This window comes from Xenopus laevis, chromosome 2S (genome assembly GCF_017654675.1).
Source record: "Xenopus laevis strain J_2021 chromosome 2S, Xenopus_laevis_v10.1, whole genome shotgun sequence".
Taxonomy (NCBI): domain Eukaryota; kingdom Metazoa; phylum Chordata; class Amphibia; order Anura; family Pipidae; genus Xenopus; species Xenopus laevis.
Genome location: NC_054374.1, coordinates 41,361,483 through 41,385,427, shown reverse-complemented (window position 1 = coordinate 41,385,427; position 23,945 = coordinate 41,361,483). Strand labels below are relative to the sequence as shown.

Here is a 23,945-nt window from a genome sequence, read left to right as displayed (position 1 = left end):
ACATGTTTTTAACCTAAAGGTGAAGGTTTCTGAAGGTTGCCATGTCCAGTAAAGAAGAAGCTTTGGCACAAATGGGTATATAAACTAAAGCACAATAATTAAAATGCTGTAAAAATGCTCTTATAACAAAAACATCTTAAAATAGTTGAGTAAAAACCACATTTTCCCAATAATAAATAATTACTAGTGAGCTAGCAAGCTTCTCTCTAGATGAATTTCTTGCTGAAAAATTAATGCCATTACCTCTTAGGTAAAAGTAAATGAAAAGGAACAAGGTTTCTATTATAAAAGATGAGCAGGACAATGAACCATGGAAACATTTTTGTATCTGCCGCAAGAGTTTTAATAGGGTCTGACACACAAAAGAGGGGCACATTTCACTCTCAATCTCCTGTGAAGCAAAAGTAACTAAAACTGATGAGAATTTGCTTGATATATTGATCTAAGGAATTCACATTCTTCATGCAATGCCACAACAAGTAACTGAGCTGTGCAGGCTGCTTATTGAACAGATGGTGGTCATGGTCCTTTCATGCATCGTGAATGAAAACCTGTTTTATCTGTGTCAATCCCAGCTCATAGTAATATTTGCTCTGGGCAGGTTAGGGCTAGATATGTTAAACACATTTCCTTGCTTGAGAGCAGTTCACAAAAATATCATGAATGTTATTCGTTTAGAAAAGAAAGGGGGAAGCTGAAAGACACAAGTGTAAGAGAGGAAGGAAGGGTTTATCAGCAAAAGCCATATTTCTTCCACAGTTGTTTTTTTATTATATATATATATATTCTTTATTTTTCAATCTTTAACAGAATAAGAAAAGCAGAAGAAAGAAAATAGTACAGACATAAGATAAAATAGAAAAACAAAGCTGGAACGCAACACAGGCCGTTAGATTCAGGAGTTGTAAGTATATACAGCATAGACATAACAGATTATCAAGTTTATTACAAATATTGCATAATTCTTGTCTAGTTCTAGTTCTACGTAAAAGAAAAAGTAGAAGGTTGTTCTTCCTAGTGTTATAAACAATATAAACCATCACTAACTCTATTGAGGTACAGCATCTTTTTTATACTTGTATACCGTCCATGCAGCCCAGGTAGCTACATATTGTTCCTGAGTACCATGTAATGAGGATATAAATTCCTCCATTCTCATTATTGTTCTTATTTCCCTCATCCATTCCACCATTGAAGGGGGCTGTACTGATTTGCAGTGTCCGGGAATGACTGCCCTGGCCGCTTATAGCACAAATCAGGTGAACCAGTCTTTGATAGTACTGATAGGGCTGGGTAGCATTGATAATAGAAGAAATACTGGCTCTCCAGTTATCTGTATACCCAATGTCTGCTTTAGGTGTTTAATTACTTTAGCCCAGAATGATTTCATACTGGTGAATGCCCACCAAATGTGTGTTGGAGTATTTTGAGCTTCTTTTTCCCAGCTGACAGCAACGGTCGTTTTAAACCTTAATTAATCTATGGTTTTAACCCAAAGTGTATGGGGCAGATTTATCAAGGGTCGAATTAAAAATTCAAAAATTTGTATGTACTGTCTCTTTAAAAATTAGACTCAAAAAACAAAGAGCTAATAATATAGCAAAAATCTTACAAGACATAAAAGAAGCAGAACAAGAACATAAAATTTCGTTAAGCACCGCCAACTATGGAAAGCTCACAGGTCTGAGACAACAGCTAAAAGAAGAGTTAGATAAAAAACATCAATATTACATATCGAGATGCAGAAAGCAATTCTACGAATTTGGAAACAAGAGTGGAAGGCTATTAGCACGTGCTTTAAAAGCGAAACAGGCAAGAACACACATAACCACAATAAAAAATTCCTTAGGAGAGCTTTGTTATACGACAACAGACATAGGTGAAACTTTCCATGAGTACTATACAGCTCTATATAACTTGAAGGGAATTGCAGAAGAACAAGATGATCCAATGTTACATACGTATATAAGAGAGACAGAACTTCCCCATCTAACTCAAGAAGAAATAAGTAGATTGGAAATGCCGATCACTGTAGAAGAGCTGAACCAGGTAATTAAAGCCGCACCAGTAGGGAAAAGTCCAGGACCAGATGGTTATACAATTTTATTCTATAAAACTCTGCCGGACTTAATACCTATTATGTTGCAGGCTTTTAATGGAATAGATATGTCTACAAGCCCTTCCAGTGCACTCTTAGAAGCCCATATTGTAATGCTCTTAAAACCAGGCAAAGACCCAGCACTTTGTACAAGCTATCGGCCTATATCTCTGCTTAATGAAGACATGAAAATTTACGCAAAAATTTTGGCTCTCAGACTTCAAGAAACATTACCCAAAATTATCCATAAAGACCAAGTAGGCTTTATACATAAAAGGGAGGGAAGAGACAATGTGCTTAAGACCTTCACTCTAATAGAACAAATGAGCTTAAGAAGCGAAGAATTCATGATCCTGTCCACAGATGCCGAAAAGGCTTTTGATAGAGTTGCGTGGCCTTTTCTAGAGGCAACTCTGAAACAAATGGGCATGGGAAAATTGGCCTTGGCAAGAATAATGTTTCTATACACAAATCCATCAGCAAGACTTAAAATAAATGGAGTTCTCACAAAGCCATTTCAAATCAGAAATGGGACTAGGCAAGGATGTCCTCTATCGCCATTGTTATACGTATTGACCATGGAACACCTATCAAATGCGATAAGAGGGAACCCCAATATTAAGGGATTCTCTCTATCAGGGGTCAATTACAAGACGGCAAGCTATGCAGATGACCTCTTGCTATACATTACCCAACCATTAACCTCACTGCCAGAAATAATGAAAGAGTTAAGAAGATTTGGAAAACATAGTAACTTTAAAGTCAACATAACCAAATCGGAAGCGATGTCTATAACTCTCCAAACAAAAACATTGGCAGAGCTGAAGAAGAACTTCCCATTTATCTGGTCCCAGTCATATATTAAATACCTAGGAGTTAAAGTACCAAAGATGGTGACAGATGCCTACGCCTTGAACCACAATAAAATCTTAGATCAGATAAGAAAGGATCTAGAAGAATGGGGTAAAATACAGCTTTCTTGGTTTGGCAAGGTAAACGTAATCAAGATGAATATTCTTCCTAGACTACTGTATGTAATGCAAGTACTGACATGTCAGATTCCAAATGTATTTTATGTAGAAACTCAGAGATTATTTACAAAATTCATAGGGGGAAAAAAGCTGAGCAGAATATCGAGAAATATCCTGATAAGGCCAAAGGAGAAGGGGGGACTAGGCCTCCCAGATCTTAAAACCTACTCTCATGCTATCACAATGACTAGGATACTAGATTGGCAGCATCACAAAGATAACAAAGATTGGGTCCAGATCGAACAATCCCTGGCTAAAACGACCCTGGCATCGCTCCCCTGGATACCTAAACCAAATCGTCAACCATATGATAAATACCCATTAATAACAAGATATACTTTAAGACATTGGGATCAAATAAAAAGACAATACGATGAGATCATAAACTTTGAAGGCCCAGCCTTGCCGATAACTGGGAGCCCTCAGTTCAATCCAGGTATAACAACTGGAGGATTTTTAAACGCATCGGAGGGGAAGTGCTTAAGAGCCTGTGAGGTGATGAACGAAGAAGGACTGATACCTTTGAACAAATTAATTACACCATCAGAACAGAAACCAAAGCATAGTTTCCAATACGCCCAATTGATGCATTGGTACAAGAGGTCGTTAAAAAACGAGATCAAGAAAAAGAGTGCTACTCCCTTCGAGAAATTGATACAAATAAAGATACCTCCATCACATACTGTTTCATTAGGAGTTGAAATTATAAATCAGATAAAGTTTAAAAACCGCCCAACGTATGCCACAAATTGGGAGAAAGAGATTGGAAGAGCGTTTACAGACAATGAGTGGCAAAAGGCCTATATACTCACTCACAAGATGAGTACGGCTGTGAAGATGCAAGAAACTAATTTCAAAATTCTAACGAGGTGATACCTATATCCAACAAAACTAAAAAAAATATACCCAGCAACTACAGACCATTGTTGGAGATGCGCCACGGAACCTGGAACATTTCTACACATCTGGTGGACGTGCCCAAAAATAAGAAGATATTGGGAGCAGATCAATAAACATTTGACACAAATAACGGGGGGATATTTACCAGAGACACCGGAGGTGTGGTTATTGTCCATGTTCCCAGACGCCATAAAGAAGATAAAAAACAGTTTCATAAAATTTGCTTTACAAGCAGCAAGAGCAGTGATACAGAGGAAATGGAAATTGACCCACCCTCCCTCAGTCGAGGATTGGATACGGGAAATCGAATCCATGAGGAAGATAGAGGAAATGATCTCCTACGACAAAAGTACACAGGGAAAATACATCGCTACATGGTCGGCATGGATAAGGTATAAAGATACACCAGATTATAAAAATCTTATGGATGGCTAGAAAGGTTTTACAAGAATAATGAAGTGGAAACTAAGATGTTTTGGACTATGTACATGACATAGACAAGTTGTGATATTTTTACATGTTGTAACTTCCTTTTACAATGGAAAATTGGAAATAAAGATAAAATATATAAAAAAAAAAAAAAATTTGACTTCGACCATGTACTGTCTCTTTAAAAATTAGACTTTGACCATTCGCCATCTAAAACCTGACAAATTGCTGTTTTAGCCTATGTGGGACCTCCTAGAACCTATTTGGAGTTAATTGGTGGACTTTGAAAAATCAAAGTTTTTTTTATGGGAAAAAGTTTGATTCAAATTCGATGGAATGCGCTATTACTTCGATTCGTACAATTCGAATTCAGCCAAATACGGACCTATTTGATCGTAAAACGGAGCTATTCGGCCAAAAAAAACCTTCAACTTCATTTCGGTTGGTCTTTTCGAGTTCGAATTTCAAAGTTTTTCAAATTCGAAATTCGACCCTCGATAAGTATGCGTTGTGGGATTAGATGTTCCACTGCAGTTTTGATTGCAAAAGTCGAAATAAAAAGCATTTTATGCAGTGTACTGTAGAGACAATAGGGTATATGCACATTTGTGTTGTGCGGCCCGGCCCGATATCCGCAGTTTACCCATGGGTCGGGTGGGTTTGGGTTGACCTTGCACCCCATTTGCGGGTGGCGCAAAAACACTTCCAGCTTCCCCTTTTATAGCCACGTGTCTGCTCGCCCTGCCCCTTTTGTGACATCAGCGGAAGGTGGTTCAGCACGAGTCTGTATAAGGAACCTGGAAGTAGGTGTGGGTGGGTGCTGGTGGAGGGCGGGTTTCGGGTTGGGTGCAGGTCGGGTTTTACCTGACCCCCACATCACTTATGCACATCCACAAGTGCAGTTAGCAATGTGCAATTTGAAACTCAATTGTCATATTTCTTTCTCACAATTCAGTCTTTTTCCCAGAATTCCAACATCATTGCAGTCTCAAGACGGTGATGCAGTTGTTTTGCGAACGTGTTGTGCCTACTGTAATTGCATACAATTTGGCAAAATCAATGCAATTGTGTGTGTGCTTTGGTGCAAATTAGGCTCAATTGCACTGTACAGTTTCAAAGTCTGCCTGGCAAATTTTTGGGTGGCATGCGAGTGACATGCTCCTTCTGCTTTTGCCCCCTTTTGATGCAGGGCACTGAGGGATCCCTGTAGTTAATGCCTGTTCGGGAGGTGGTGGTAACTCTTGGATTCCCTTGCAACTATACGGAAGAGCAAGGAGTGTATTTCCATGCAAGTGCCGTTAATGAAAGTGTTTTTTGTGCAACTGACTGCAGGAAAATTTTAGGGTCCACAAATGCACTTGTGGATATACATGAGCCCTAATTGGTTTTAGATGAGGAAAATAATATTTTTAAGCAGCAAAAGAAAAGGATGTGTTTATTATATCTTTAACGTATTTTGCAGTGAATTTAAAAGAATATATTTTTGCAGTATGGGAGAGAGATGGTGGCTATATTGTACTCATCAAAGTATTGGCTTTTTGCTAATTAATGTCTAGTAATTTTTGCTATAATTGTAATATGAATTGTCATTTCCCTTTGATTAGTTGTGCTTCATATTTAATGATATCATAAAGCATTCAAGTTCCATGCAGAATTATGCTTTGCCTTCTGAACCAATTAATGCATATTCTGGAAGGTCGTGTTGCGATATTTTAATAACAAAGCAGCCCATCTGCGAGTTTCACACAACACCTGTATTCATTACTCATTACGCTGTTAAAATGCTTCCTTTTGCAAGAAATCTCCTTTGTGGGGACACAGGCTAACCAGTTTTCTGCCAAAGGAGACACAACAAATCAAGATCTTGAAAGGTAAGGAATATATTTTGCAGTTCAGTATTTCTAGATTCTTGGTTGTTTTTTTTTCAGAAACTGCTTTAAAAATGCATTTGTATTTGGGGCAAATTAACATAGCTCATTAACTATGTAAGACAGGAAAATTTGAATATCTTAGAAGAGCATGTGTTTACGCTATATGTGAATCTTCTTAAATAATGAATAAATCGCTATAGTTAACAGTGGTGTCCTAGAATCTTCAGATGTAAAACTTTCCTGATGGGCACAGGCAGTTACAGAATGATATATTCATTTAATAATTACATAGGCAGAACAGTCCTACTTAATAAAGCAGTTTAAATGCAATGACATTTCTGGGTACAGTCCTGCAACACTTTTGGTTTTTTAATGGGCACATGAAGTCATTGTCCTTATTTCTACTCACTTTCTACTCACGTTCCACTGTTTGCTAATTTTGCAACAAATCCTATGGAGTGCTATTTCATACTGCTAAAATACAGGTATGGGACCTGCTATCCAGGATACTCAAGACATGGGCTTTTAGTGATAACAGATCTTTCAGTAATTTGGATGTCCATAACTTAAGTTTGCTAAAAATCATTTAAACATTAATAAAACCCAATACAATTGTTTTGCCTTCAATAAGGATTAATTTTATCTTAGATGGCATCAAGTACAGGTTACTGTACAGATAAAAAGCAAACAATTTTTAAAACAGAGTCTATAGGAGATGCGTTCTTGTAATTCAGAGATTTCTGGATAACGGGTTTCTGGATAATGGATCCCATACCCGTACCTTAGCTAGGATCTAGCTAACCACAGCAATAATAACTGTAAACTGAAGCGCTTTATATCCTCCTATTTATGTCTTATAGTTACCCACTCATTTAGATTGTAAGCTCTACCGGGCAGAAACATCCTTTCACTCATCTTTTTATTTATTTTATTTCTTTGTATTTATTGATATTTTATTATTGAATTGACGACAGTTCTGTTAAAGGGGTTGTTTGCCTTCCAAACATTTTTTTCAGTTCAGTTTGTTCACCTTAAAGACCTTTTTTCAATTGCTTTCCAGATTAATGTTCCTGTCTCAGATGTTTGAGCCTGGCTGCTCAGTGATCCAGGAGCTTTCTGAACTGTCACAATTTGTTACATTTAATTGATAAATTTCCCAGCAGTATCTGTGGAATATTAGCAACTATTGTATCAATTCCAACAGCTGCCTTTAATGAAACACAGGGATTCTGCTCAGCAGGGACAAAGATAACAAATGTATCAATTGAGAACAGTTACAGAGCCAGCTACCCCACTCCCCAAAAGAGCTGCTTTAGAAGGTGAAAAAAGTTTATATTTCAATATTACAGAAACAGTCACAAATAGAAAATTTATGAAATAAATTTCTGAAACCAACTGAACGGAAAAAAAGCGTTTAAAGGTGAATAACCCCTTTAATGTATTGTTTTACTGTAAATCACTATGCGGCTGCATGCACAAGATTTTGAAGTTTGAATAAATAATGTTATTGCTAATAAAGGCAGTATTGATATGTCTCTTTCTCCCCAGCATGAGAACCCTTCACCACACTGGCATGTAGAGCATGAGGGAGCATGGGTGCAAATTCCCTATCACCATTGTTAGTGCTCCCTTTTACTCCATGGGGTGGCAATGAATGACCCTGAAAACATCTCTGCATCTATTATGAATCTTTTTTATTATGAGTCTTTTTCGGGGTTTTTAATAAAACAAGTTGCCTACAGTGGTCTTGTTTAATGAACCTACTGAAACAAAAGCTAAGCTGTATGTATTTCTGCTAATACCAATTAGCAGTTGTTATGGTAATTATCTACAATGCAGGTTTACCAATAGCTTTACACTTAAAAATATTTTTGTAGTGTATGCTGGTCTCTTGCATTCAGAACCATTTCTCCTTCGTAGATATCAGCTGTCTTTGTTTCAAAACAGGAAAAAGCAATTCTCAGGATATTAAACATTGTTGCTTGGCTTTCTCTGCCCTTTTAACTCCATTGAAGCATGTGGATGTGACTTTGATGCTTACTTCTATAAAAAGTTTATTGTTAGAATGGATAGCACCATTCTCAAGTGTTATACGTTTTAGTCACGGCACCTTTTCTGAAAAGAATACTGGCCTAACTATTTCTATAATTTTTTTTTATTTTTGATAAATTTAAAGTCATGCACCTGGGATGTAAAAATATCCAAGCCACTTATACCCTTAATGGGACTGCACTGGGCAAATATATTATGGAAAAGGACCTTGGAGTCCTTGTAGATGATAAACTTGGCTATAGCAAGCAATGCCAGTCAGCAGCATCAAGGGCAAATAAGGTCTTGAGCTGTATTTAAAAGGGGCATTGATCTATGGGAGGAGGGGGTCATTCTTCCACTTTATAAAGCACTGGTAAGGCCACATCTAGAATATGCCGTACAGTTTTGGTCTCCATCGCTCAAACAGAACATTATTGTATTAGAGAGGGTACAGAGAAGGGCAACTAAGCTGGTGAAAGTTATGGAGAATCTTAGCTATCACTGGTCAAGTTGGGGATGTTCACGCTGGAGAAGAGGCGCTTAAGGTGTGATATGATAACTATGTATAAATATATAAGGGGATCATATAATAATCTGTGAAGATGTGGAATTGTCTCCCTGAATCAGTTGTATAGGCTGATACATTAGATAGCTTTAAGAAAGGGTTGGGTGGCTTTTTAGCAAGTGAGGGAATACAGGGTTATGGAAGAAAGCTCATAGTACAAGTCCAATTGCCATTTTGTAGTCAGGAAGGAATTTTTTCCCCTCTGAAAAAATTTGGAGAGGCTTTGCGTTCCTCTGGATCAAAAAAAGTTAAAAGGTTGAACTTCATGTGTCTTTTTTCAACCTAACTTACTATGTTAATATGTATTATGTTAATATGTTGTTTATTTAAGTCCAGATGGCAAAAACTTGAAAAATTTTAAGTTTTTTTAACAATAAAATCTGAATTTTTAGTGGAAAAATACCCTCAAATTTTTTGAGATTTTTATACCTGCTGAGGTTGTATATAAGTCATTGGGAGAGGTCCCTATGCGATTTGGAAGTTTCTGTGGTCTGCGCAGGAAATAGCCCAAAACTCCAACTATTTCAGACTTTTTGGGCAAAAATCCAAAAAATTTAGCTTTTAGGGGAAAAAGCCTGAAAATAATCGTAAAAAATCCGTAAATATTTTAAGATTCTGATTTTCACTAAATTTTTTCGTGTTCGATCATGATTTATTAATAATAAATAATACAGATTCTAGTTTGGTCGGACATTTTTCATTAAAATAATCAGAAAAATGAAGGGGCAGATTTATCAAAGGTCGAAGTGAATTTTCGAATTAAAAAACTTCGAATTTTGAAGTAATTTTTGGGTACTTCGACCATCGAATAGGCCAAAATTCGATTTGAATTGAAAATACTTCACAAATTCGACCTTTCGAAAATCAAAGTATTGTCTCTTTAAAAAACTTCGACTTCGACACTTCGCCACCTTAAACCTGCCGAATTGCTGTTTAGCCTATGGGGAGAACCTCCTATAACCTATAAGTTTTGAGAAGTCAAAGGTTTTTTTTGAAAATCGTACGAAACAAATGATTCTAAGGATTTTAATTTAGCAGAAAAAAACTTCGACTTTGACTATCATACTACACCTATTCGATGGTCGAATTTCAAAGTTTTTTCGCTTCGAAATTCGACCCTTGATAAATCTGCCCCTAAGACTTTGATAAATAAGGCCCACAGTGTGCGCATCAATATTTGCAGTTTGCGATCATGCCATATCTAAAAATCTCTTAAAGATAATCGCAGAGAAATTATGCAATTATGCTTGCACATTTAATGCACCAATCGTGTCCAGCTTTATAAATGTAAACATACGCTGGGCTAACACTTTCACTGGGCGAATCATTTGGCACTGCTTTATAAATAAACCCCACTCTGTTAACAAAAGAAATACAGTGTTCCAGTAACTGCACATAACTGCACATATAACACCATGAGGTGGCCAAGATCACCTCATTTAATGCAGCTCAAGAATATTGTCATTTAACAGGACATGCTCATGGGCACAGCTTACCTCTAATTGATTATTGCATCTTTGTGATCATAGGGGCTAAACAGGGATACTGTCAACATCGTTAAACTCCATTAATTGTATTGTGTTGTCCGAATTGTTAAAACCACATCAATTATATCAAAGATTAACAGTTCATAAGGTTATTACAGCTTAGAACCTCTGCTGAGCTTTAATTCTCAGACCACAATGGTGTTCCACTGCTCACATTCATTTGCTTCATCCACAGCAAATATATATTTTTTTTAAAACTGGTCTTTTCCTCAGTATTATTTTGGTTATACAAATACCAACCCACAGGGGTGTAACTACAGAGGAAGCAGACCCTGCGACTGCAGGGGGGCCCAGGTGGTATAGGGGGCCCCATGCAGCCCTACTTAATGAGCAATTTCAATATATATTGGTAAAACAGGAAAACCTCTGAGTGTTTTGGGGGCCTAATATAAATTTGCTGTGGGGCCCAGTAACATCTAGTTACGCCACTGCCAACCCAAATAAAATAAAAAAACGATCTTCTTCCTACAGTGTATTTTCGTTTAAGGCATCACAGGATATCTAGATCCTAGGGCAATGAAAACTGATTTACCGTAATCTTTAATTTAGTCCAAGAGATTGCAGTTATTTACATTCTAGTTTATCTCAACATAAGTCTGCCCCGGTCAACGAATTCTATCATGTCTGGTAATAGCCATGTTTATGATGGGGTCTGTACGAACTGCATTTCACAGAGGATACTGCTATGTAATGGCAAATGCAGCATTTCTATATGAGGATAATTATGGAATTGTAAAATGTACTGTTTGTGTCTATATTAGATATGTCATGTGGACTAGGGATTATTTGCACTTCAAGTGCTGAAGTGTGAGAGGGGCACAAATTTGCACCTGTTAAAGTGTGTTAATGTTCCTATTGTTTTCCAGACTTTGTATTATTTGGTGCTGGAAATCACAAATTTCAATTATGTTTTCAAAACACAATTATTCAATATTTATTAAATAATAAAAAAATCAGAAAGCTTGATAGGTTGTGTATAAGCCAATGGAAGCTGGTCTAGAGAAAATGTTTATTATTTATTCAATTTGAGTTTTTCGACCCAAGCTTGTCGACCCATTGAAAATGATGAATCATGTACAAATTTCAGGTATTCGTATTTTTTTTTCAATGTTATTTGAAGCAGAAAATATAACTGTTTTGCTAAATAGGCCTCCCTGCATAGGCACCTAATTTTGCTTAATGGAAAAATTGCAAAATTCTCAGGGTTATTTATTAAAGTCTAAATGGTAAAAACTCTAAAAATTCGAGTTTTTTTTCATTAGAAAACTAAATTGTCTAGATTTATTATACCCGATGCTGCAAAAAGCCAGAATCTGAAAATCTGCCATCTCAAACCTGTCGAGGTCCTGTATAAGTCAAAGGGAGAAGCACCTATATCAAACTGAAGTTATCTGGGTCTTCGGGGGTATTTGCCAGAAAATCTGACTTTTCAGGGTTTTCAGACAAAAACTCAAAAAAATGTAGTGATTCTGGAAAAAAAGCCAGAAAAATTCAAGCAATTTGGAAAAAAATGAAGAAAAATTAGTGCAATCCAGGTTTTTGCTCGGTTTTATCAAGTTTTTCTGAGATCCGATTAAATAGAGTTATTTTATAAATGAATAAGCTAAAATCAGGCATGGGAGTTTGGTCATGGTTTTTTTTAAATAAAATATGAGATAAATTCAGATTTTAGTAAATTACCCCCTTGATGTAAACTTATAAAGTATGCTTGAATTTATCATGTACTGTCTCTTTAAAAATTCAACTTCAACCATTCGCCATCTAAAACCTGCCAAATTGCTGTTTTAGCCTATGGGGGGACCTCCTAGAACCCATTTGGAGTCAATTGGTGGACTTTTTTTGGGAAAAACTTCTAATCGAATTCGATCGAATGCGCTATTCTTATGATTCGAATTCGGCCAAATACGGACCTATTCGATTGAAAATGGACCTATTGGACCAAAAAAAAACTTAATTTCAGTTGGTCTTTTTGAATTCAAATTTCGAAGTTTTTTCAATTTGAAATGCGACCCTTGATAAATATGCCCCTAAATGTTGCAAAATTGTTTGAGCTGCCAGACTCAAACACCAGAGACACGAACATTCAACTTTAAACTTAGATTTTAGAAAAAAATAAAAAATAAATAATGGAAAGTAATTGCAAAAAGTCTTAATTTCTGGGGAACAATCTGAAAACAATGAACTGAAAAAAGTGTTTAGTAGGTGAACAACCACTTTAAAAGGACTATAAGCCCCGCATTTATACATTAGAAAGCAATTGTTCCTGCCATCGCATATTTGCTACTGCAAGCTACATTTTTCTCAGCAGGATTATAATAAACTATATTAGTTCATAAGTAATTAACGTTTATCTAAACTATAATTTTTGTGCCAAAAGATTTCACTATCCTGCTTTCATTAGAAATACACGCTATCAAAAGAGCAGCATACCTTTTGATTTTATAAACAGTGTAATAATGAGACAATGAATCTCAGATCTAAAACACCCCGTGGGATACAATTATCATACAGTACACACTTCATTAAAGACCCAGTCTTGTTTGATGGTTTCATTTGCCTTGGTCCATTGTCTCATTGTAATAAAGGTCATAAGGTCTGAAACCAAACACTCTTTTTCAAATGGCATACATCAATAGACTGAACAAAAGAAAACATGCTTTTTGCTTGATTCTTTTGGGGATGGGATCAAATAGCCACTTCAAATATTTCTTTTGTAAAAGCTAAGAATAGATTAAGTAAATGGTGTAAGTGCCATCAACATTAAAATACAGGTATGGGATCCGTTATCCAGAAACCCATTATCCAGAAAGCTCAGAATTACGAAATAGCCATCTTCCATAGACTCCATTTTATCCAACTCCATTTTTATCTAAAGTAAAATATAATTAATCCTTATTGGAAACAAAGCCAGCCTATTGGGCTTATTTAATGTTTAAAGGATTTTCTAGTAGACATATACCTGTATGTATGAAGATCCAAATTACGGAAAGATCCATTATCCGGAAGACCCCAGGTTCTCGAGCATTCTGTATAACAGGTCCCATACCTGTGCCTATAAATGAATAAAATAAATTTTTGTGGGATAGAAATTAAATTAAAATAAAATTGTCCTGTTGGACAAGTACAGCATCTGTGTTTAGTATAAAATATGACTTTTATCTGAAATATCTGATTCATTACTATGATTCATTGTATTGGTGCAGGTTAACACTTGTCATCCTAATGGATCTTATTGTAACTTATATAGGGATTTTGTACCCAGAGAATAATTCAACAATTAGATTTAGACACAGTTGGGACACAGGTAAAAATCACGGGCTGGGACCCACCGTCCCAGACCCGATTCTTTCCTGCCCTTCCCTGTCATTCAATGCTGCCCTCACTCCCCCATTTACGGTAAGTATAAATATGGTGGGAGGGGCTGGTGGTGGTTGAGTGGGTGGGAAATGGGGGCCCTAGAGGGGGTGTGGGGGCCCCTGGGGTACCAATCCTGGTGGGCCTTGCACACCCCAGTCGGAGAATGTTCAACAGCCCTATACATGAATACCGAATAACATGACGGCACATATTTAGGAATCTTAGTTGCTGGTGAGTTTGGTTATCTTCCTTCTGAATAAATGTTAAGCAAGTAATTATTATGAGTTGCTTCTTTTTTCAAACTCACAGGGAGCAGATTCACTAAAGGGGGAATTGTCGCCAGCGACTGCTTCGCACACATCGCACCACTTCGCCATACGCACATTTGCTACCACTACGTTAATTCACTAATTTGCACCGAACGCTGGCAACTTTTCGCTAGCGTTACTTCGGCAGTGCGAGCATTTCATAGCGAAGATGCGCTAGCGTTTGTGCCTAGTGAAAATTCGCAAGTGATCTTAGGTCAATTTGCATACGCCGGGTAATTTAAAGTTGTATGGAGGTCTTTATTATAAATGTTGATGCAAATGCTTGATGTTACAAATTTTTATTACAAATATCTAGAGAACCTTAATAAAGACAAGGATTTATATCATGCCTTACACATGAGCCCACTGTAAAATGAATGTTCCAAATGTTAGGAAATTTCTGGAGAAAACCGGTTCCCCAAAAAAGTTTGTTAGGACTTTTGCAGGCAATCACGCTTCAAAAAAGGAAAAGTTGCCAGCATTTTTGTAACTTAAATACATTTTAAGCGCACAGGATATGATATAAGTGACAGAAGATTGAGGAAGATCTAGCTTCTTTTTAGCAGTTCGCCTGGTCTGAGGTAGTGAAGTCAACTCTGGCGAAAGCGGTAACGTTCAGTAAAATCCGCACTTTACTGAATTTGCCGAGCAGCAACCTTTCACCAGAGCGCAAAAGTCATCTGGCGATAGAGTGCAAACGAACACTAACATTGGTCTCTTTCGCTAGCAAATTGGCACCTGTTATTTTTGTCCATGTCGCTGCGGGTGGGAACGCCAGCAAATTGTCGATAGCGTTAGCCACTTCGTTCTTTAGTGAATCTACCCCATAGTGTGTAATCTGTTTGAAGCAAAATGTACCTTTGTTTTAAGTGACTTTACTCAATATTGTTCTTCTATCTGAATGAAAAGTGAGGCAGACCAGGGGGCATTTAATGTGATATCATTAAAGCTGGTGCCTATTAAATCTACCTCAAGGGTAAATAGTTGCTGCTGAAGGACAACTTAGCTAGCTCACCTACCTCTGAGATTCATCAGTTATAGAGTAGGGCATTGAGCATTCCCCTGCTAATTAAAGCATTACCTTGTCTTGATCCGAACTTTTACTTGTTTCTAAAATCAGAGAAACATCGAGCGACAAAAATAGCCTGAGGTTTTGCAGCTATTGTTTTTTCTTGAAGAAAAAAAAGGAGAAAAAACAATGTCTCACAGTTCTTTTGACAAGACTCCGTGATCCAACTGCCAAATGTGATATTCGTGTTTTATGTGGCCTGTCAGAACATGTTTTTTTTCTGTCTGCTGTGATGGAAAAGGGGCTTACTCTAGGTCTAATAAGGTCCTTTTCTGGTCACTTTGTCCTTGTGACTAACTTTATTATTTATTTTCAGTGGATACCTATCCATCTGATGTAACTACAACTCCATCATCATTCAGCACAGGCACCTTGGAATTTACAGTTACCCTGATTCGCTGTAACATTTCTATGGCATTTCTAGTTTTTGATATCAGATAAAATAACGCAGATATACTTGCTATTCATAATAAAGTGAATATTGTCATTAAACAGTTGCTATTAAAAATGCTATTTATGCTACAATGCACAGCCTGTGACACTCGTTCTTAGCGACATACATTTTCTTTTCATTCCTATGGAATTTTTATCAGTGAGTGAAAGTGAGAGTTCGCTGTTTGATAAATAGGCTTCTAAAAATCCCATGGGAATGAATAGAAAGTGGGCACGATTTTCTGTGTTGAGCTCTAATTTCACACTTTGATAAAATCTACCCCCTTTAAGTCATAACAACTTAAAGAGATACTGACACCTGAAATTAAACTTTTTTTTACATCTATTATAATATTGGCTTTGCAAGCTACTTCTAACTTTGCCATAAAGTATTTGCACGATGCTTTTACATTACCTGTCTGATCCCCCATGTTCCTGTATGAGGGGGCTGCCATATTTGTGCAGCAGGAGTCTGTTAGCATTAGAAACTGTAACTAACAGGCTGACATGGGACAGTCTGGTTGGCAAAGTCAGAGAGTCAGGCTTAGGAACTTCTACTAACAATTATATACAAAAACAAACCTCTCAGCAAAAAATGATCAACATGACCTATAGGTAACATTTAATGTACATTCATATGCTAAAATTCATTTTTTAGTGTCAGTATCACTTTAACAACTGCCTCAATGAGATTCATGGTAGAGTCCTGCATTCGGTCAGGTACCAGCGGAATGCCTACAAAGTGGTCTGGTTTTGGGCAGACAAATCCCAGTTCCCTGACCATCCGGGTCGTCTGTGGGCACCCTGCTTGGGTACCTGGACCGATTACAGGCTTGTATTGCCACCACCTTCTAAAGTTTAAACTAACTTTTCCCACCTGACCTGGTTGATCCCCCCTCGTAGAGACTCCACGTTTGTCCGCCAGTGACATTACTTCCGTCAAGGGGGGACAGCGCACTCAATAGCGGCCCAGCAGGTCCGTTTCTCAGTTAGCAGGTCCGGGTTGGGCAAGGGCCAACTAGACCTGCGTGAGACTTTAATTCATGGTATTTGGATCATGCTTTAATAGTCACTTTCATCTTACACCTACCTGAATAAGTTCATGGGAACCGTTGTGATTGGATGGTAACTGTATTACCCATAAGAGTTAAAATTGCCAGGAAACTCCCTTAATTCACTTAAATTTAAGAAGCTGATTGGATATATGGTGAAAACATATTGAAGAATACTCATCAAGTCCAGTTATTTTAGACTTATTACTACCAGATACTCCTTTAGCCCTAGATTCTTAACAAGAATCCAGAAGGGGTTGAGAGATAGCATTGTTAATAGTGATCTGGCTAGTCTCTTGCAGCCATAATTAATACTGTCCATGACAAGGACATCCCCTGGGTTTTGAATACTGTACTACCATAGGTGTTCTCCTGTACTAAGAACAGATTAGCAGAATGTCTTAGAGTTTTATTCTAGAGGTCTATACTCAATCACAGGGTAGTTTTCCTATGATTCAATATCTGGTAAATGTAGGCATCAGTTGCAGGATTGAGCTAAACTCGTATTTCCTTCTGAAATTACTGCACCATCTACAGTTTTATTGGTATCTGTGAGTGATTTACTTACTGAAATTTAATTCCCCTCAGTTTCATTTGAGAATAAAATGTTTATGAGAGCTAAATGAAGGTTACAGAAATGCTGTGTGCTTGACTGGCGCTAAACATTAGTGGGGGAACGTATTCAAAGTTAACAGAAAAATAAATGTGTGAAACAAAAAATTTTTCTTAATGGGAACAATTTTTCCTTTGCGCATATTTAATATAAAGGAGAAGGAACGCTACAGAGGCATTTTATTGCCAATAGATTAGCTGCAATAGTGCAAGCTAGAACGCTATATGTATTCTGTAGAATGTTTTACCATACCAGAGTAAAAAGCTCTAGAAGCTCTCCGTTTATCTAGGATAGCAGCTGCAGTATTAGCTTAGTATGACATCACTTCCTGCCTGAGTCACTCCATGCTCACTTATAGCTCTGGGCTCAGATTACAGCAGAGAAGGGAGGGGGGAATAGGAGCAAACTGAGCATGCTCACGCTATATTTATTCTGTAGAATGTTTTACCATACCTGAGTAAAAAGCTCTAGAAACTCTCTGTTTGTTTAGAATAGGAGCTGCAGTATTAACGTGGTGTGACATCACTTCCTGCCTGAGTATCTCCCTGCTTTGGGCTCAGATTACAGTAGAGAAGCAGCACTACTTTGGGGGTTTACTGGTATATTTAGATGGACCTCTCTGATAAAGCTTACTTCGTTTTAACCTTTCCTTCTCCTATAAGTTTTGCAAATATATTTACAGAAGTTTATGCGATAAAAGGTATCATTGGAGAAGTCAGGTTTTTAGCACCACAATATAATTGCCATCTTGAAGTAAGTCTTAAACAAAATTCCTGTAAGCAGTAATAATACACATAAAAACAACGCACAATATTAAATTATATAGTGAAATGAGAATTTTTTTAGTTTTCTTCCTGTTTATAACTTTTTGCTTCTGCATAGGTTCATGTTCTCCAACATACTATTTTAAGCCCTTTTTGGAAGCCTAAACCATTTCAGTGTAATTTAAAATAAAATTTGTGGCATGTCCAGTAATCAACCACAGTGGAGATTAGATTGTATATTAAGATATAGTATGAGACTATATCAATGGCTGAGAAGCTGAAATGGATGTCTCACCTTCATATTTTTAGTATCCAGACGCCTGTCAGTCCATCATCTTATTAAACAAGGGTATTAATATGAAGATGTTCCTTCAGCTGCTGCTCTTTAGGGAAGGCTTTTTACAAGATGCTGGAACATTACTGGGGGGATTTGATTCCATTCATGAGGTTGGGCACTGATGTTGGGGTTGAGGACTGGATCTCAGTTGACTCACTGATTCACCTCACACTGTTGACATTATGCATTCATGCAGGTAGTGTTCTCCTGGCATCTGCCAAACCCACACTTTTCTGTTGGACTGCCAGATGATGAAATGCCATGTGATACACCAGATGTTGTGTATTTACTGCTCTGGAATCCAATTGTGGTGACTTTTACACAGTATGAATTGTGCTAGTTTGTAAACGGTGATGTTAGGTTTGTCTGCTTCTTTTCACTTATAAAAATCTCATGCATCTCATTTGAGTTGCAGTGTGCTGATGCTTCTGATCATATGTTTATGGCAAACGTTTGTGTATATAATATAGGAACACAGCACCACACTTAACAGGAACTGTCCAAAGTGATTTGTTTCAAACAAAAATCTCCAGCATTCCGATAGCAAACTGTGATGTTGCTCAGGGAAAAACAAACAGAAGTGTGGATAAAACAAACACTTAAAAACTCTTCCCCCAGTGAAATGGCGCCAGAATGAAGCTGTTACCATAGTAACCCCAAAAAAAAAAATCAATGCAAACATCGTACACGCTGCAATAGGGATTAAAACTCTAAATCTTGAGTGGTAGCGTTAGAGACAATTAAAGATAACTGGTAAAAAAAATCAATTCAGGTATCGAATCCATTATCCAGAAACCCTTTATGCAGAAAGCTCAGAATTATAGAAAGGCCATCTTCCAGTAACTCAACTTTATCCAAATAATTAAATTTTTTCAAAATGAATTCCCTTTTTCTGTAATAATAAAATAGTATCTTGTACTTGATTCAAACTAGGATATAATTAATCCTTACTGGAAGCAGAAGAAGCCTATTGGGTTTATTTAATGTTTACAAGTTTTTCTAGTAGACTTAAGGTATAAAGATTCAGATTACGAAAAAAAAGATCCTTTACCCAGAAAAAATCCAGACGCAAGCATTCTGGATAACTGGTCCCAAACCTGTACATAAGAGAAGAAGAAAATAGCCCTTGCTAGCAGGACTTTCTGCTATCCTTTGTCTATAGACTTGTATATTTTTTGTAGTGGCTATGGCATATATATATATATATATATATATATGTTATCTAATTGCATCCCTATCTAATGCACCTAGGGAATGTCAAATATAGTAACTAGTTTTAAATGTCAACCAGTCAAAACAAAGCAATTATTTGGATGAGCTACCCACAAAGCCAGACCCCATCACACTCACCTCTACATCTGAATTAACTAGGAAATCGTAATTTCCATGTTTTCTGAAGCCATCTTATCTGGCAAGTAAGGCAGCATTTCATCATCTACTGTAGATTTCCATGCTACTATGCTATAGATTAATATTGTATCTCCCAGAGGATTTCTCATCCATATAATTCATACCTATCTGTCCCATCGGTCAGAAAGATAAAACAGGACAGTAGTCTAATGCTGATAAATGGCTGGAATCATCTGTTTAAAAAAAGTCTCATACATCTAGATATAATTAAATCAATATGCTTCCAGCTATATGTTTGGCTATTTATATTTTTATCCAGATCTAAAAGAAATCAGTACAGCACTGCCCATTTTACAGCTTGGTCCTGTTTACTTTTGTACATATGGAGGGTGAGCAATAACGGTCCATGACTAGAGGCCTTATTTATTTCACCATAATGAAACATAAAAATAACCCGCTGCAGGACTTTAACCTGATCTCTTCAAAGTAAGCAAATGTTAACAGTATTCTGGAGTCTTGTCATAACAGTGAATATGCTTTTCTTTATTACCTACATATAATGGAGTTGTATCAAACATAAACGTGTTCTTTTTCAAGGCACAATGCCTTGACTTTTCTGGTTACAACAGGAACTATACAGAGGGTGACTTGTGATATTTAATTTAATCCTTTAGTTTGTCCTGTCTGACTGCAGCCCTGGCTGGGTCGAAAACCAGGCCTGGACTGGGAGTCAAAATAGGCCCTGCCATTCCAAGTACACAGAGGCACAAACAGCACCCTACCAGCCCAAAACAGCCTCCTATCAGCCCACTATATGGTAACTTTCTATGGAACTATTTAGCAGCCCCTCTGGCATTTGCCAGAACCCACAGATTGCCAGTCCGGGCCACCTCCCATCAAAATTCCTTAGATGTAAATCGATTAATCCATAAATGGGTGGTTCACCTTTAAGATAACTCTCAGTATGCTATAGAATGGCCAATTCCAAGTAACTTTTCAATTGGTCTTTTCAATTTTATCTTTTAAAGAAATCCTTTCATTGACTTTGTAGTTGTGTGATATGATGATTAGGCATGAGACCAGCCATCCAGTGTGAGGATTACTCACCCTGGTGGCCTAGTGGGCCGATGGGGACACCCGCTGCGCTCTCGGCGGGGACACCCGCCACACCGGTCTTCCTCCTCTGATGCGCTGGTTCCTAAGAGTGCGCGAGGCGAGCCTCCTCCTTCTTTATAGGCACAGTCGCAATGGTGCGAAATTTAAACATATTTAAAGGGACAAATTGTATTTTGTCTTTGCCCGTTATAGGTTTCTTCCTCGTGAGTTCCTGGTGCCTCTGTGCTGTTTAAGCTTCTGATATCTGATTACCTGTTGTGACCCCTACCTGTTTTGATCTCTGAAATCCTGACCCTGCCTGGTAACTTTTCTATATCCGTATCCCTCCTGATTGATCTCCTGGTTTGACCCTTGCCTGTCTGACTCCGCTTGTACTCTGCCTGCCCCGACCCGGCCTGATTGGACTACGCTTTCTGCCTATGCTTTGTACTGTGATCTTCTGCCCAAAAGACTTTTGCTTTACCGTCCCCCCCCTTTGCTCGTCCAGAACCCTTCACTTGGCATTTCTCTTAATAACACCTGGCGGCATCCGATTAGCCGAGGGCTCCTCCCGAGGTGAAAGGTGGCCGTTAAAGGCAGAAGCAAGAGCCGAGAACAGGGTGCTTAGCATTGGTTCTGGATTTAGGGTGTCGACCGTGACATCCAGTTCCTCAGTAGTCTTTATTTGGTTTGACATAAAATAGGATGGGGATTTTTAATGATACAGTTTTCCAGCACAGTAATTAGGTACTTTCTGCTGCTTTATAAGAATTCACTTTGTTCTTTTGGTATTACTTTACAGGTATCATATGTTGTCAGGTCAGTGTTATGTTATGTTCCCTTTTACAAGTAGAAGGAGATATATGATATTGTTAAATCAATATCAACTTGCTTGATAGCCCAGAGAAAAGGCTTTCTGTTGTAGTGAAATAAATGAATAGTCTATTTGCAACCTTCAGACACAGGATCCCTCTATGACTTACTCAAAAGCTCTGACCACATTCTCAATGCATTTATGCAGGGGAAAACCTCTTGTAAGCTTTCACATCCTCTCAGAATGGGAATCAAGTTGGAAGTTGGGAGAGGTCCAGGTTGCTATGGCATGCTGCTGTCTTTTATTTTCAAAAAGAAGGTCATAGAGTTCCTAAAAGACAAAGGAGATTTTTCTTGCTAGGACAATTCTATCCCGGTGAGGAACAGATGTTATTTATCAAAGTCCGAATTCATCTCAATATTTTCTGCTCTGTTTTTTTACGCTTATTTATTATTACTTTTTCCCGAAAATTTGATTTGCAGGAAAAAAATCAGATTTTCACAATTTTTTCAGATTTTTTCATATGATTTTCAAGATTTTTTCGGAATTTTCACCGAAAACGTATTTGCGGGAAAAATTTGATTTTCACAATTATTTCTGATTTTTTCATATGATTTTCACGATTTTTCAGAAATTTCACCTGAAAAATGTGCGGGTATTGCACGAAAAATTCCCACATCAAAAAATCATTGGGACTTCTCCCATTGACTTATATGCAACCTTGACAGGTCTGAGATGCGGATTCTCAGATTCAGACTTTTCCATCCTCGGTTATAGAGTTCCTAAAAGACAAAGGAGATTGTTCTTTCTAGGACAATTCTATCCATGTGAGGAACAGAAACACTACGGGGGTTATTTATCAAAGTCCGAATTTATCTCAATATTTCTCAATGAAAATTTGATTTGCGGGAAAAAAATCAGATTCTTACCATTTTTTCGGATTTTTTCATACGATTTTCAAGATTTTTTTGGAATTTTCAACCGAAAACGTATTTGCGGGTATTGCACGAAAAATTCGCACATCAAAAAATTATTGGGACTTCTCCCATTGACTTATATGCAACCCCGACAGGTCTGAGATGCGGATTCTCAGATTCTGACTTTTCCATCCTCGGGGTTTTAATAAATTCCGAAAAATTTGTAATTTTTTAAAAGTCCGATTTTATTTAAAAAAAAATCACAAATTTTTCAACATTTTTGCATTCGAAGTTTAGTAAATAACCCCCTAACAGTCTCAGCCAAAGTAAACTTGATATAAGTTCACTAAGCAGTTCAGACAGTTTAAAATAAGCTTTTTATGCACAGAGAAAGACACTTTTACAGCTGATAAACTTTCAAGCATTATTCGTAAAATACATAAATTACATAAATTTGTATTACGTAAGAAGAGCAATCTGTCTAGTAGATAAAAGGAATTTGAAGAAACCTTAGACACAATTGTATATCTTACATTTGTTTACATTAGACAATAAAAAGGAGACCATGGATTTTTTACATTAAAGTGGACTAACATGATCCTTGGCAAAGGAGTTTAAGCTCTGCGCAGTTTGGAACGTCTAATGAATTAGCAGCACCGATAATAGGTGTGGACCCACACGTCCACTTTATGCAGTAATAGTTATGAATAAAGCTACGATAACCATCAAGGCTCCCCCTTCACTACAGCTCGGTAAGTTCCGGCTATACATCACTATTTGAAGCCTTTGTGTTCCAGGGCTACAACACCTGAAAAAAAAACTACAGATATGCCTGTACTCAAGCACTTAATATGTGAGCAGTTCCAAACACACATATTTAAATTGAACAAGACGTATTACACCATATATCGTTTTCTTTATTTAGGCATTTGGGAAACATCACTTTAGCAGATATCAGTGCACTGAACCCTGCATAACATGATCCTTGACATCATTATGTCGGGTCTGGTGCCAAAATTAAAAATAAAAGGACGCAGAGGTCACGGGTTCAATGCCCGGTTATAGGAATTGCTGAATCATGTTCCTGGGTTTCCGAAATTCCCAAATTACTGTTTCCTGGATTCCTGACCCTCTGCTAGACCCTGATTCTTGCTGCCTGCCTAATTGAACTCTTGCCTGAATTTTACTACAATTACGCCTAACCCCTTTGGATACTGAAAACTTTTACCGCTAAGCTTCCTCCTCAGTCTGAACTTCTCCACTAGGAGCCGATAGGCCCCTGACAATTGAATTTAGAATGTTTCTAATTTCAGTATGCTGAAGCTTAGATTAAAGACACAGGTACAGATCTACCCAACCCAAATG

General features: G+C 37.4%; 1 protein-coding gene across 2 annotated transcripts in view; it reads left to right on the top strand.

Annotated features, from left to right (window-relative positions):
- wscd1.S (WSC domain containing 1 S homeolog) overlaps window positions 1–23,945 on the top strand; it is a 102,580-nt gene that overhangs the window by 8,473 nt on the left and 70,162 nt on the right. Inside the window, exon 2 of one of the 2 annotated variants that reach the window (XM_041583704.1) lies at window positions 811–904. The exons of the other annotated variant lie outside the window; for it this stretch is intronic. The gene's annotated coding sequence lies outside the window, so the exon portion shown is untranslated. The remainder of the gene's footprint in view (window positions 1–810; window positions 905–23,945) is intronic. 2 annotated transcript variants of the gene reach the window in all.